The sequence below is a fragment of the Cervus canadensis genome, chromosome 27 (genome assembly GCF_019320065.1).
Source record: "Cervus canadensis isolate Bull #8, Minnesota chromosome 27, ASM1932006v1, whole genome shotgun sequence".
NCBI classification, from domain to species: Eukaryota; Metazoa; Chordata; class Mammalia; order Artiodactyla; family Cervidae; genus Cervus; species Cervus canadensis.
In genome coordinates, this window is record NC_057412.1 from 36815237 (window position 1) to 36831521 (window position 16285).

General features: G+C 36.1%; 1 long non-coding RNA gene across 1 annotated transcript in view; it reads right to left on the reverse strand.

Annotated features, from left to right (window-relative positions):
• Positions 1–1490: 1490 nt before the first annotated feature.
• LOC122428779 overlaps positions 1491–16285 on the reverse strand; it is a 54542-nt gene continuing 39747 nt past the window's right edge. The window contains exon 4 of the long non-coding RNA XR_006265816.1: positions 1491–2091. This is a non-coding gene — a long non-coding RNA (uncharacterized LOC122428779). The remainder of the gene's footprint in view (positions 2092–16285) is intronic.

Here is a 16285-nt window from a genome sequence, read left to right on the forward strand (position 1 = left end):
GGACAGAGGAGCCTGGCCATGGTCCATGGGGTCACAGAGAGTCGGACACTACTGAAGTGTCTGAACGTGCATGCATACAAAGATAAAACACTTCCAGAATTATATACCATCTTTCATGAAAAAAAAAATTTCCATTAAAACCATCACTTTAAGTGTGTTCAAAGGTATAGTAAACCAATGCTCAGAAATGTTGAAATTCCCTGACTAGTGGCTACACTTCAACAGATACTGCCTAATATATACAGAATTGACAACTTCTGGTAATGACACTGATAATAACCAACTTGAAATATTCTACCTATATATTTAGAATGTTAATTAGATTTTAAAAAGCATACTTGTGTAGTAAGATTCTTACAATAAAATTATGGCTTCTCTCTCAATCATTTTTAATAATGATTTTCTTGTTCCTCATTTATTTCCCTGTAACTTAGGCATTTTTTTTTATGATTTTCTTTCTGGGGACTCAATTATGCTGGCAGCTTTATAAATTTCTTTGTATTTTTAAGCAGACACATTGTTTATCTGTGGAAATTTCTGTCTGTATATACTGTTAGGAGGAGGATATCTTAGTGCTTTTCTATTTATTGTCTACTTTGTGAAGTGCTTTAATACAACACTTCTTAAGGATAACTGTTAACGTATCTTTTAATTTCTGCTTACATGAATAGACCATTTGTTTAATTTTTCTGTGACAGATAATAGTTATTTTTTGCATATTATGTATAATTTATCAGAATATAACAATAAAAAATGGAAGGGCTAATGCTGATTCAATGTCCCCTAACCAGTGTTCAACTGATCTGCTGCTGCTTCTGCTGCTAAGTCGCTTCAGTCATGTCTGACTCTCTGTGACCCCATAGACAGCAGCCCACCAGGCTCCTCTGTCCACAGGATTCTCCAGGCAAGAATACTGGAGTGGGTTGCCATTTCCTTCTCCATCAACTGATCTGGAGCCTTTTAAATACAAAATTTCCTGTGGAAGATGGACATAACAGTACAGATAATGCAGATCCTTAAAAACTATTCAGTGTCTCTGTCTGTGGAGAGTAGAGAGAAGGCAGTGCTAAAATGAAGTTGGCATTTTCAAAGTCAGTTTTGAAGAGTAAAGGCATTGGGAAATTTTCAACATTGTGGTATTATAATACTTTTGAAAAATATATTTTAAAAACTCTCAATGTGGTCATCAATTCATGATATATGTCAGTCAAATCATGTGATATATTACATAAACTTACACATTGTGCTGTATGTCAATTTTATCTGTATAAAACCAGAATAAAACCAAAATGTTCTATATTTAAAAACAAAACAAAAAAATACCTCTCAATGTTCATCAGGCAAGTATCCAATTACATTTAAAAAGATCCTTTATTCATCACATCTTTATTAAGATTATACCATGTTCTAGACAGTATTTCAGACACTTACAGCCGTGATAAGAATCATATACTTTTCTCTAATGTAGTCTTCATTGTATCATGGGAGAAGAATAATATGTACAAGAAATAAGTAACATGCATAGTATACTGGTCAATTATAATTGCCAGGAATACAAAACAGACCATGCAAGGATGACATGGGATGGAGGTGGAGTTGAGGTTTTAGCCGGAATGGCCTCAGAGAATCTCTGTGGCTTTTGAATAAAGAGAGGACATGTGAAAGTGAGTTGGCTAGCCATGGTGATGCTCTGAGATCCTTCCTCTCAGAGAGACAAGGAAATGCAAGCCTTTGAGGCAGAAGCCTAACTGGTGTGTGTCAGATTCACGGGGAACCTCAGTGGTTGGAGTAAAGTAAATGCATGGGAGAAGACTGGCAACATGGTCAGAGATGTAATGGGAAGCAGATCAAGCCGGGCTGGGTTCTGTATAGGATTTTTGCTTTATTTTGAGTAACTTGAAAAGTCATTTAAGTGAACATGAGTGTTAGATATCCACTTGGTTTTATCAAACCGGGTCGATTTCAAATTATTCCATGCTGCTAGAAAAGTCATTTCTCCTCGTTTGTTCCATCTTCTTAAATCATGTTGATATCTTCTATTCAATGATGCCTCCTTTAGTGTTCTCTTTGTTTATATCTTTATTCCTTTTCCTTTGATTTATGGGTTGGAGGATTGTGTATGAGATGGAAATAAAGACAAGTTTAATGGGAATCCTATACATTTTAACAATGGGCAAATCTAATATACATGTCTGTTGAGTGGATTTAGAAAGCAAATTCTGACCTCTGTAACAAGTTCCATTCTTCTATTAGAGCCTTTGTCCCCCTCTAGCAAATTTAGTTTTAGGAATAAATTTGAATTCAATTAAAAATATAAACTGTATCTTTAATATGCACAGCCTGTTTCTCCAAGCTGGAAAATTTGAAAGTTTTTTATTGTCATAGACAAAAACATATATATGCATATAAACACCTACCTATAATACTTGGAATAATATAATTTTTAGATAATACTATTTAGTATAATAGTATTACTATAATTATCAAAGTATTACTTTAGCTGAAAAATACAATTACTTAAAGTCTGTATATTTTCATTTTTAAACTTTTCTCTAAGTTATTAGTTTCAAAAAACTGCATGCCAATATGACATAGTCTTATTTCTTCTTGGAATAACTACAGTAGCAAAAATACATGTCAACAAGTTAATAAAATAGACATAGTAGAAAATAATATAAAACTATGCAGTGACTAAGCAGATTTGACTACATATTTATAATTCCTTCCTGATCTCTATTTATCTCAGCTACATCCATGGTTTCATCCTCCCATTTTCTGGCTGAAGTAGAAGACATCAGGGGTTATTCTTGCTTTCCTCTCAGGCAGCAGCTCCTTAGCTTTCCAAGAAACATATCTCCTGTCTTTTGCATTGGTGGTTGCTGTCTCACATGCTAACATTTGAACCGGTGCAATTTCCTCTTCTATCAATTGAATATCTATTTAGTAGTAGCATTTGTTTGTCAGCTCTTGATTACAATTCACTTTTTAAAACAGGGAAAGTTAAGCTATGCTTGCTGTTCTTGGTATGGCAGTTTTGGTTTAATTTTCTTCTTCAACAGCTTTGCTTGTTTACAAAAAAGAACACTATATTTTTCCACTGACAACTTATTTTTACCTATAAATATTCTCCATTCACTTTTTTCTCATTCTCTGACTGCCAAGACTCAAATTACTCTTACATTATCTTTCACTGTAACTATCTCAAAAATAATGATACTTTCCTGACTGAAATAAACAATTGATTACTCTCACAAAATATTTTGAAAATATTCAATTATTCAAGTGAAGCATACTAATTAAAATTATCTCATTTTAAAATGTTTTGATGTTTTTAGATATTTGCATTAAAAATACTAAATTTCACAGTTGATAAAAATATACATTAAGAGGTCTCTTTTTTAACTTAGAATGGCAAAATGCTGTCAGCATTGAAGAAAACAATGCCTATCATTCTCCAATCAAAATCTAACTTTCCTTGATGGTATTCCTGATAATTTCCCAAATCATGCAAGTATTTGTGTTGTTGAAGTTTATTCTAGATCTTAGATTATAGCAGTAAATAAACAAACATGATTGTTCCCATGAAGTTTTTCTTTGGTGTCAAATATTATTAATTTTTAAAATATTTATTAAATAATAATATTTAGTACTTTAATTGGAAACAACATAAATAGCAGATTTTGTTATCATTTGTTTGGTTATGTCAAACAATATTTGTGTGTAGATTATAAATCACTAAGATATAATTTACTAGCAATTGATTAAATTCAAATGAATGAAAATTTAAGAGTATATTAGATTTGCATTTCACATTTAAAGAGAATCTGAAATAAGTGTATTAATTATAAAAATACATTAATCATCTGACAAAAAGAAAAGTTTGCTACTTTTCCATTGCTAATGATGTTTTTGATGAAGTAAAATTGAAGAAAAATTCTTTTATAATGAAAAACTTATCATTGATTTCCTTTCTTAGTCTTTTTAGTGTAGATATTCCCCAAACTTCCATAGAGCAATCATTGATATTGAAGGGAATCTTTTTGATGCCAAAAGTCAGCTATCAAACATATGTCTTTGCAATGTTAAATATGTAGTTAACTTTTCTTCCCTATAACATCGAGGAAAAATGTAACAGTAGTTACTATATATTTTAAGCATTTGTAAAACTCAGAACATTGTAAGGAAATACAACTAACAAATTATGCATCTTTTTTAGTAGGTCTTTTTGTGTTCCAGTTATTTGGATTATGAAGAAAAACACTTCACTATAAGAGGTTCCAATGTGTTCAGATGGAAATATATTGTAATGAAAAAGATAAGTCCATATGCTATGAATTGGCAACAGCTGTTTCACTTTCATCCTATGGGATGAGGGAGGATCAGAAACTGGAGCACCTTGATGAATATTAAGATGCTAAGAAATGGGGTACTGGCAAGATAAGTCTGCAGATTTTAAGTTCTTTGTGGTAATATCATTAAACCCAATGGCAGAGTGATGTGATACTACATCCACAGTACAATTATCTGAAAATTGAAAAACTTCAATCAGTGTAAAAATAGTATATATGCATGTATACTAATACAGCTTGAATTTCTTTGAGTTATTTTACTGAATTAGCCAGGTGTCTCAAAACACTGCAGACACAATCTTAGCAAAAGCATGTGTTTAAATCCCAACACCAACCAATAAATGTTTTAAAGCTAAAATAAACTTTATGTAGGGTCTTTATCACATAATGTAATAGGTAAAATCGTTTACCTTTGAAACAAAGTGCTTCAGGAAGTATAGAAAATTACATATTATGCTTTCTTTTTTAGGGAGTATCTTTGTTCTATAGTCTCAATACAATTTCCATCTGCCTAACAGTACCTATAAAGCTGCATTAGTGGTTAAGGATACAAGATTTCAATTCAGATGCCAGAAATCAAAATCAGATTTTACCAGAGCCTTGTTTAAGACTCTATGGGTTCCCAAGATAGCGTCTCTATGGGTTAGAACACTATGGGTTCCCTCCCCAACATATCCTCTGCTTTAGATCCTTTCTGAAGTACCTGGACAGCATACTCTGAAGTACATAGATAGTAGTACTTGATGCACATTTTTTGAGTTGTTTCACAGATATTAAAACCTCCACTAAATGGAAGATATTAGCTACTTGATGACCAGGAGCACATAGCCTCCGGGCCTACTGGTGCCTAAGAATTGATAATGTCAACCACCCTGTTACCTCACCAACAACCAATTAGAAAGTCATGCACAAGCTGATCTCATACTCTGGGACTCCCTTCCCTCACCTTGCCTTTAGCAATGCTTTCCTGAAACTCATCTGGTAGTCTGGGCTTTTGAGCCCTAGCTGTCCAAGACTTCCTGTTGGTGCCTTAGAGTGAAGGCTGTGTGTCCCTGCACCACACAGGGATCAGGAGATTGGCTTTATTGTGCCCAAGGTAGCAGACCTCAGTTTGGCTAGATAACACTTGTAGGAATTTGGGAATATAACTTAAACAGTCTATGTCAAAAGCTTAATCATCAACTCTAGAAATGATTGGAAATTCATCATGTCAAGTGTCCAAATATTTAATTCAAATGTTGACACTACCTACCCAGAAACAGAATCAGATTCCACAGGGAAAGGGTTCAGCCCCACAAAAGGACTCAGCATCCTTCAGATGCCAATCAAAAGCCCAGGTAATTTGTGCTGCTCATCAGCTACAAATTGGAATTTCTAAAGACACCCTCCTTGAGGTAGATTAAATAACAGCTCATAGAACATATTACTTACTAGATCACTGGTTTATTATAAAATGATATAACTCAGGAAAAGCAAGAGAAGTGATGCATAGGGCAAAGTATGTGGAAGGGGTGTGGTGAAAGGGGTGTGGTAGAACCTCCAGGCCTTCTCCAGGCACCCCAGTCTCTCAAACCTCCATGTGTTCAAAACACTGTCTTCTTGGGACTTTGCAGATTCTTTATTCATAGTGATGATTAATTAACTAATTGACAGCTGGTAATTGTTTCAAACGCCAACCTCTCCCCTCACCTTGAAGGCCAGGGGGCAGAAGTGAAAGTTCCGACTTTCTAATTACACAGTTGATTCTCCTTGTAACCAGCTCTCCTTAGGTGGGGTCCAAAAGCCACCTAAAATAGCAAGAAATACCTTCGTACCTCTCAACTTCTAGGAAATTCAAAAATTTGGGGAATCAGAAACTATGGGAAAAATCAGATATATACAAGAAATATATTTTGGTTATTTGAAGAACTAAATGCACATTTTTATTATAAATCACAATACCAAAGCTACAAATGCTTCCAATAAGAAGTTGAGTTAAGCTACAAAAAAAAAAAAAAGTAGGCACTCTGGGTTTATTAGACTAAAATGTATGCTGAAACACATGAAAGAGATGGATGTGTTGGGAGCCTATTGTACCAGAAAACCTAGAAGAAATTTAGCACAAAAGTTTTGCTCTAGCATTTATACAAGATAAGGTAAGAAAGAGATATATTTTGTTACAAAATGGTCATTGTCTAATAAAAGGGCAGTCTAATTTTTCAATGGAAAATATTTCTAGTATTAGAATCTCAGAGAAATTCATTACATTAATCATTCCATAAGAGACTTTGGACAAGATATTAAATAGTTTTAACACAATTCAATACTATATTGATAAAATAAAAATTCTTTTGAAAAATAAAGTTTCTTTTGTTAATATAATAGTTACCCTACTAAGCCCATACTGAGAGCCAAACAGTTCAAGTCATAGCTGATAAACTGGTGACTAGACTACTGGAATATTAACTTTCAGGATTTTCCCCATCTATTTGCCATGAAGCAATGGGACCATGGTATCCATGATCTTCATTTTCTGAATGTTGAGCTTTAAGCCAACTTTTCCACTCTCCTCTTTCACTTTCATCAAGAAGCTCTTTAGTTCTTTTCTTACTGCCATAAGGGTAGTGTCATCTGCATATCTGAGGTTATTGATATTTCTCCCAGCAATCTTGATTTCAGCTTGTGCTTCATCCAGCCCAGCGTTTCTCATGATGTGCTCTGCATATAAGTTAAATAAGCACAGTGACAATATATAGCCTTGGCGTACTCCTTTTCCTATTTGGAACCAGTCTGTTGTTCCATGTCCAATTCTAATGGTTGCTTCCTGATCTGCATACAGATGTCTCAAGAAGCAGGTAAATTGGCTGGTATGCCCATCTCTTTCAGAATTTTCCACAGTTTGTGGTGATCCACGCAGTCAAGGCTTTGGCATAGTCAATAAAGCAAAAATAGATGTTTTTTCTGGAACTCTCTTGCTCTTTTGATGATCCAATGGATGTTGGCAATTTGATCTCTGGTTCCTCTGCCTTTTCTAATACCAGCTTGAACATCTGTAAGTTCACGGTTCAGGTATTGCTGAAGCCTGGCTTGGAGAATTTTGAGCATTACTTTACTAGCGTGTGAGATGAGTGCAATTGTGCAGTAGTTTGAGCATTCTTTGGCATTGCCTTTCTTTGGGATTGGAATGAAAACTAACCTTTTCCGGTCCTGTGGCCACTGCCAAGTTTTCCAAATTTGCTGACACATTGAGAAGAAGAACAAGAAGAATCTTAGTTAACAGCATTTTCTGTTCGTGCAGCCAATGTCTGCTTCTACAGTGACTTGTTCATTTTGGTATTGAGGGAGCAGCTGTGTGTCTTCCAGCATTTTTGTTTGTTTGTTTGTTTAGCATTACCATAAGTTTTTCTATTTTGCTTACTTTATCATCAAAGGAAATTTCCTTGCTTTCAGAATTTGATTCCCAGAAAGGGTATCTTTTCAAGACTTGCCACTTCAAATCCTAGACATTGTTGTTGTTCAGTCACCAGTCATGTCCGATTCTTTGTGACCCCATGGACTGCATTTGCAGCCCCTCTGTCCCCCAGCATCTCTTGAAGTTTGCCCAAGTTCATGTCCATTGCATTGGTGATGCCATCCAGCCATCTCATCCTCTAATGCCCCTTCTCTTTCTGCTCTCAATCTTTCCTAGCATCAGGGACTTTTTCCAATGAGTCAGATGTTCACATCAGATGACTAAAATACTGGCGTTTCATCTTCAGCATCGGTCCTTTCAATGAGTATTCAGGGTTTATTTCCCTTAAGATTGACTGGTTTGATCTCTTTGTTGTCCAAGGAAGTCTCAGGAATCTTCTCCAGCACCACAGTTCAAAAGCATCAATTCTTCATCAATCAGCCTTCTGTATGGTCCAGCTCTCACAATTGTGTGTGACCACTGGGAAGACCATAGCCTTGACTATATGGACCTGTGTTGGCAGAGTAATGTCTCTGCTTTTTGACATACTGTCTAGGTTTGTCATAGGTTTCCTTCGAGAAGCAAAGGTCTTCTGATTTCATGGCTGCAGTGACCATCCTCAGTGATTTTAGAGTGCAAGAAGAAATCTGTCACTACTTGCACCTTTTCCCTTTTTCTTTGCCATGATGTAATAAGACAGGATACCTTGATTTTAGTTTTTGTAAATATTTACTTTTAAGTTGGCTCTTTTTAAGACTTGCCACTTCAAATCCTAGATACTTCTAACTAAATGAAAGGAATTATTTCATAATGTATATATATATATATCTGTACATATATATACACACATAATCACTGTGATGTACCCTTTAATTATACTATAACTTTATATACTTCAATACAGCTGAAGTTAAATCAATCTATCAACCAATCAATCAATCATTGGTACTTTTAAGGCAGTGGTACTTTTAAACTAGATAACCTGTTTGTTATTTCATATATTTGAGGAACTTTTCCTTGCTGAAGGTAGTTTTTAAATTATTGAAGGTAGATTTTAGCTATTAAAATTAAATTCATTGATTCTGTTTTACTTTTTAAGTGTGGCCATTTAATTTACTGTGTTAATTAGAATGTGTCTGGGATTATATTTTTATTGGAAAACACTTATGTAGACATTTGATACTATTTTTTTCATTAGAAGCTATTACATGACTTGTCTTTTTTTAACAGTGATATTAATAGCCAGTCATGATCATTGTCAATACCCATTTCTTCATTAGGTCTTACAAAGGGAGAAATTCTAATTCTAAAATTTCTTATTTCTTACCTGAAACCATTATATAAAGCATTGTTCTCAAATTTGGCATCTGTGGCACTTTCATGTCTACTTTTATATTTCAGATAAACAGTTTTGAGCAAATTATACATTTCTAGAATATTGAGAGTTTTGGAGAGATTGATAAATCATTAAAAAAAATCAAACTAAAATCTCAAAAATATACAAGCAACTCCTGCAGCTCAATTCCAGAAAAATAAATGACCCAATCAAAAAATGGGCCAAAGAACTGAACAGACATTTCTCCAAGGAAGACATACAGATGGCTAACAAACACATGAAAAGATGCTCCACATCATTCATTATCAGAGAAATGCAAATCAAAACCTCAATGAGGTACCATTTCACACCAGTCAGGATGGCTGCTATCCAAATGTCTACTAGCAATAAATGCTGGAGAGGGTGTGGAGAAAAGGGAACCCTCTTACACTGTTGGTGGGAATGCAAACTAGTACAGCCGCTATGGATAACAGTGTGGAGATTTCTTAAAAAACTGGAAATAGAACTGCCATATGACCCAGCAATCCCACAGCTGGGCATACACACCGAGGAAACCAGAACTGAAAGAGACACGTGTACCCCAATGTTCATCGCAGCACTGTTTACAATAGCCAGGACATGGAAGCAACCTAGATGTTCATCAGCAGACGAATGGATAAGAAAGCTGTGGTACATATACACCATGGAATATTACTCAGCCATTAAAAAGAATTCATTTGAATCAGTTCTAATGAGGTGGATGAAACCAGAGCCTATTATACAGAGTGAAGTAAGCCAGAGAGAAAAACACCAATACAGTATACTAACGCATATATATGGAATTTAGAAAGATGGTAACGATAACCCTACATGCGAGACAGTGAAAGAGACAGATGTTTAGAACAGTCTTTTGGACTCTGTGGGAGAGGGCGAGGGTGGGATGATTTGGGAGAATGGCACTGAAACATGTAAATTATCATATGTGAAACGAATCGCCAGTCCAGGTTCGATGCATGAGACAGGGTGCTCGGGGCTGGTGCACTGGGATGACCCAGAAGGATGGGATGGGGAGGGAGGTGGGAGGGGTATTCGGATGGAAAACATATGTACACCCATGGTGGATTCAAGTCAATGTATGGCAAAACCAATACAATATTGTAAAGTAGTTAGCCTCCAATTAAAACAAATAAATTTATATTAAAAATAAAATAAAATTTTAGGAAGACCTCCATGGAAAAGACTGTACTTACAATCACTCAGTGGGACTATGGGTGTATCAGAGATAGGTGGACAAAAAAGGAAAGAACAATTCAGAGAACAGAAATGTTTACACTCAAAAGAACATGAGTAATCCTATCACTATGGAAATATTGTGTAACAATATTGCTGTAATACAGTATTTGTGTAGGAAAATATTAAAGTATAAAGTCAGAAAGTGCTTTGATTTAATAACCTTGAATGATACTGCATCATGCATGGTGTTCATCATTGCTCTGATTCACAGGGGAATTCCTCAAGGATTAGTCTAATCCTACCATGGTCTACAATCACTGTAACTCTACATGCAACTATATACACAAGTTATCCAAAAACCCTACCCTTGTTCAGCAGTTCTTAAAACTTCCTGAGAATCTAGAGCAACTGGTTTTTGCAAAATGATGATTTGGTACAGGAAAGTACAAGGAGAACTCTGAAACGAGTCTTCCTCTTAGTTCCTTCCATTCATCTCCTGTCTCCTTCTGATGCCCTTGCCCTTATCCTACCTCTCCTACTTGTTGCTGATGGCCATTTTTGTTTTTCTTACCTACTTTCCTGAGGAATATTTTGTTTCAACTCCCAAGAGGGGAAAATGATCCTACTACAAAACTTATTAATGGAGTACTAAAATTGATAATTTATTTGAATTCTTACTTTTTCTTGAAGAAAAGAAAATATCTCTCACCATAAAAATGGGAGAGAATAAGAAAAGGAACAGATAACTACATGATGAATCAAGATATGATTCTGGTGCAGTGAGATAAAGAGATTGTCTTTGTTCTCTAGGTAAGTAATGGCTCTTTTCTATACTTTACATGATGCCCTTATCCCTGAAAGAGGCCCCTTAAGGTTCCTAAAGCTTGTGAATACATGGCCTTACATGGAAAAAAGGTAAAATGAAAGGACTTTTAAGATGTGATTAAAGTGAAGTGAAATCTCTCAGTCATGTCAGACTCTTTGCGACCCCATGGGCTGTAACATACAAGGCTCCTCTGTCCATGGGATGTTCCATGCAAGAGTACTGGAGTGGGTTGCCATTTCCCTTCTCCAGGGGTTCTTCCCGACCCAGGGATCGAACCAAGGTCTCCCGCATTGCAGGCGCATACTTTACCGTCTGAGCCACAAGTTGCCATAGATGTGATTAAGCTAAGGTTATTACTGCTGCTGCTGCTGCTTCTGTTAACTCGCTTCAGTCGTGTCCGACTCTGTGTGACCCCATAGACGACAGCCCACCAGGCTCCACCGTCCCTGGGATTCTCCAGGCAAGAACACTGGAGTGCGTTGCCATTTCCTTCTCCAATGCATAAAAGTGAAAAGTGCAAGTGAAATCGCTCAGTTGTATCCGACTCTTAGCGATCCCATGGACTGAAGCCTACCAGGCTCCTCTGTCCATGGGATTTTCCAGGCCAGAGTACTGGAGTGGGGTGCCATTGCCTTCTCCAAATGTTACTGAGATGGGAAAACTATGTAAGATTTTTAGGGGTGGGCTCAATGTGATCACAAGAGTCATTGTAAGAGGAGAAAGTAGGGCCAAAATTAGAGAAAAGCTGACAAGACAACAGAAGCAGAGAGAAAGAGAGTTTAGAAGATGCTCTAAGGACTTAGCCCTAATACCTCAGTTGGTTAAGAATCCGCCTGCAATGCAGGAGACCCCGGTTTGATTCCTCAGTCAGGAAGATCCACTGGTGAAGGGATAGGTTGCCGACTGCAGTATTCTTGGGCTTCCCTTGTGGTTCAGCTAGTACAGAATCTGCCTGCAATGAGGGAGACCTGGGTTGGATTCCTGGGTTGAGAAGATTCCCCCAGAGAAGGAATTCCATGGAATAAGAGTCAGATAGACTGAGCAACTTCACTTCACTGCTGGTTGCCTCAAAGATGGAGAATGGGGCCATAAGCCAAGAAGTGCAGGCAGCATGCAGAAGATATAAAAGGTAAGGGAATATATTCTCCCCTAAAGCCTCTAGTAGAAATTCAATCCTGCTGATCCATTTTAAACATCTGACCTGCAGAAACCAGAAAGAACTGGGCAGGGAGGACATTTATAATTAAGTAATTATTGTGATTGCTGTTGTTTCATTGCAAGTTTAGTCACTCGGTTGTGTCTGACCCTTTGTGATCCCAAGGACTCTAGCCCACCATGCTCTTCTGTCCATAGGATTTCCAAGGCAAGAATACTGGAATGGGTTTCCACTTCCTACTCTGGGGATTCTTCCCAACCTAGGAATTGGCCCTGTGTCTCTTGCATTGTATCAACATGGGACTGTGAAATCCTAGATCAAAGTGATTGCAGTGTAAAAGCAAGAGAAATTTCAATATAAGGAGACATTTTTGAAGGAATACAATTTATTTATTAGGTCTAAAGAAAAGGAAAAAATTTTAATACATAACTTCAGTATGGGGCTTGAGCATGGATGAGTAATATTATACTACTAAAAAACAGATGTTGTGAACAACAATTACAATTTGGCATTAAAAAGTGATAAATTACACTTTCTGCACAGGTTCACAAATAAGTCATAATACATTTAATGTGGCTTGTCCTATTTCATCCAAAGATAGTGGTCAACACTGTTCCAGCTAGTCATAAAATACTGAAATAGATGATGGTGTTTAAGTATTATGAAAATTTGCCAATGGTTTTTCTGTATTTTCCAAGTCATCCCATGCTCTCTATAAATACTACAGCAAAAATCGTCTTATTCTGTTTGTCTATAAATAATCCAAAATACTCATAAAACTAAGATTATAAGTATTTACTTTATACTCACATAGTCCAAAAAGGAAAACAGAATGGGAAAGGCTAGAGATCTCTTCAAGAAAATTAGAGATACCAAGGGAACATTTCATGCAAAGATGAGCTCGATAAAGGAAAGAAATGGTATGGACCTAACAGAAGCAGAAGATATTAAGAAGAGGTGGCAAGAATACACAGAAGAACTGTACAAAAAAGATCTTCATGACCTATATAATCATGATGGTGTGATCACTCACCTAGAGCCAGACATCCTGGAATGTGAAGTCAAGTGGGCCTTAGAAAGCATCACTACAAGCAAAGCTAGTGGAGGTGATGGAATTCCAGTTGAGTTATTTCAAATCCTGAAAGATGATGCTGTAAAAGTGTTGCACTCAATGTACCAGCAAATTTTGAAAACTCAGCAGTGGCCACAGGACTGGAAAAGGTCAGTTTTCATTCCAATCCCAAAGAAAGGCAATGCCAAAGAATGCTCAAACTACCTCACAATAGCATTCATCTCACACACTAGTAAAGTAATGCTCAAAATTCTCCAAGCCAGGCTTCAGCTATACGTGAACCATGAACTTGCAGATGTTCAAGCTGGTTTTAGAAAAGGCAGAGGAACCAGAGATCAAATTGCCAATATCTGCTGGATCATCGAAAAAGCAAGAGAGTTCCAGAAAAAACATCTATCTGCTTTATTGACTATGCCAAAGCCTTTGGCTGTGTGGATCACAATAAACTGTGGAAAATTCTGAAAGAGATGGGCATACCAGACCACCTGAACTGCCTCTTGAGAAAGCTATATACAGGTCAGGAAGCAAAAGTTAGAACTGGACATGGAACAACAGACTGGTTCCAAATAGGAAACGGAGTACATCAAGGCTGTATATTGTCACCCTGCTTATTTAACTTATATGCAGTGTACATCATGAGAAATGCTGGCCTGGAGGAAGAAAAAGCTGGATTCAAGATTTCCGGGAGAAATATCAATAACCTCAGATACGCAGATGACACCACCCTTATGGCAGAAAGTGAAGAGGAACTAAAAAGCCTCTTGATGAAAGTGAAAGAGGAGAGTGAAAAAGTTGACTTAAAGCTCAACATTCAGAAAACTAAGATCATGGCATCTGGTCCTATCATTTCATGGGAAATAGATGGGGAAACAGTGGAAACAGTAGCCACTTTATTTTGGGGGGCTCCAAAATCACTGCAGATGGTGATTGTAGCCATGAAATTAAAAGATGCCTACTCCTTGGATGGAAATTTGTTACTAACCTAGATAGCATATTAAAAAGCAGAGACATTACGTTGCCAACAAAGGTCCATCTAGTCAAGGCTATGGTTTTTCCAGTGGTCATGTATGGATGTGAGAGTTGGACTATAAAGAAAGCTGAGCTCTGAAGAATTGATGCGTTTGAACTGTGGTGTTGGAGAAGACTCTCGAGAGTCCCTTGGACTGCAAGGAGATCCAACCAGTCCATCCTAAAGGAGATCAGTCCTGGGTGTTCACTGGAAGGACTGATGCTGAAGCTGAAACTCCAATACTTTGGCCACCTGATGAGAAGAGCTGACTCATTTGAAAAGACCCTGATGCTGGGAAAGACTGAGGGCAGGAGGAGTAGGGGATGACAGAGGATGAGATGGCTGGATGGCATCACTGAGTCGATGGACATGAGTTTGAGTAAACTCCAGGAGTTTGTGATGGGAGGGAGGCCTGGCGTGCTGCGGTTCATGGGGTCGCAAAGAGTCAGACACAACTGAGCTGAACTGAACTGAACTGAACTGAGTCCAAGGAGGCATAAGAAATTATTTAAATTTCCTAGTGTTCATGATGCCATCCTAGGTACTATTCAAATGTGTATAAATTTTATTTTATATGCAATATAATTAAAGGGTCCATTATAAAAATAAATCTGGAATTAATTCAAGAAATTTTAAAAAGACAATATAAATAATTCTTCATATAGCTAATATCTATTGCAGTAATGCAGTTTACTTAGAAACATATGAAATATAATTTATATTTTGCAATATTATTTGAAAATGAAAATGTGAGTATGCTCAAACTTATCCGTGTATCTGAATGTATATTATTTATATTGAATCTCAAAATCAAATTTGTCTTTTAATGGTAGTCAGAACACTAATATTTATTACATTCTCAGGGATACATCATGATTCCTTTTTCAATCATTCATCACATAATAAACATGTAAACTATTTTCTATCATAAACTTGTCAATACATATAATAGAGGTTCATTTTCAAACTATTTTAAAGAGAAAATTAAAATAATGGAATGACAGGTCTAATGTAGGCAAAGGTCTTTGAAAAGTTCTGTATGAAATAAAGAGGCTCACTACTTTTGAAGGGATTTATAATATAAGCTTTATCAAAATATTTATTAACTTCTGTACTGTTTCCTATTATGAAAGTGCTTAGGAATTTTCAAGGCAACCAATTCTGTCCTTCCATTAAAATTATAAACACATGGAGAAAATAAGGCCCCAATATAGTACTTAAAACATCAACTAAAATGTTATCTAAATTTAATATGAGAATTCAGAATAATTTAAGTACTTATTTCTTACACCCAGGCTTCCCCTCATAATAAATAACACATTTTAATTTTCCCCTGTTGTCCTATGTGTCCTTCCTCAACACTCTCCTCAAATAATGGTCCACAATAGAGAGACAAAACAAATCATTAGGTCTTCAAATACATTTTAGAAACACTGAGATTTAAAAAGCTGAGTTTTTAAATTACATTAGTTCATAGCTTATTCCTTAATCTGAGTTTCTCATATGAAGACTTAATGAGTAAAAAATTCCTGGATAAAAAGTCTCACTAAAATTTCAAAAATTAGGGAAGTAAGATAGAAACACAACTACCTCCACCTGGGAAAATTATAAAGCATACAGTGACCAAATAAAGTTTATACAAAAATATTAGAATCAAGTAATGTAATGCACCAAATTGTTAATGTCAGTTCCCCAAAAGACATCTTGAATGAGCAAGGTTACTTTCTTTAAATAGCAGAGCCATACTTGAAAAAATAGACAGTATAAATAATTATTTGATATTTAAAAGGACAATTTGGTTACATACACCATACTTTCACTGAAAGCTTACCTATCACAAATGACTTCAGCTGAATCTTAGCCAGAGAATCAAAACACATAAGCCCTTGATTCAC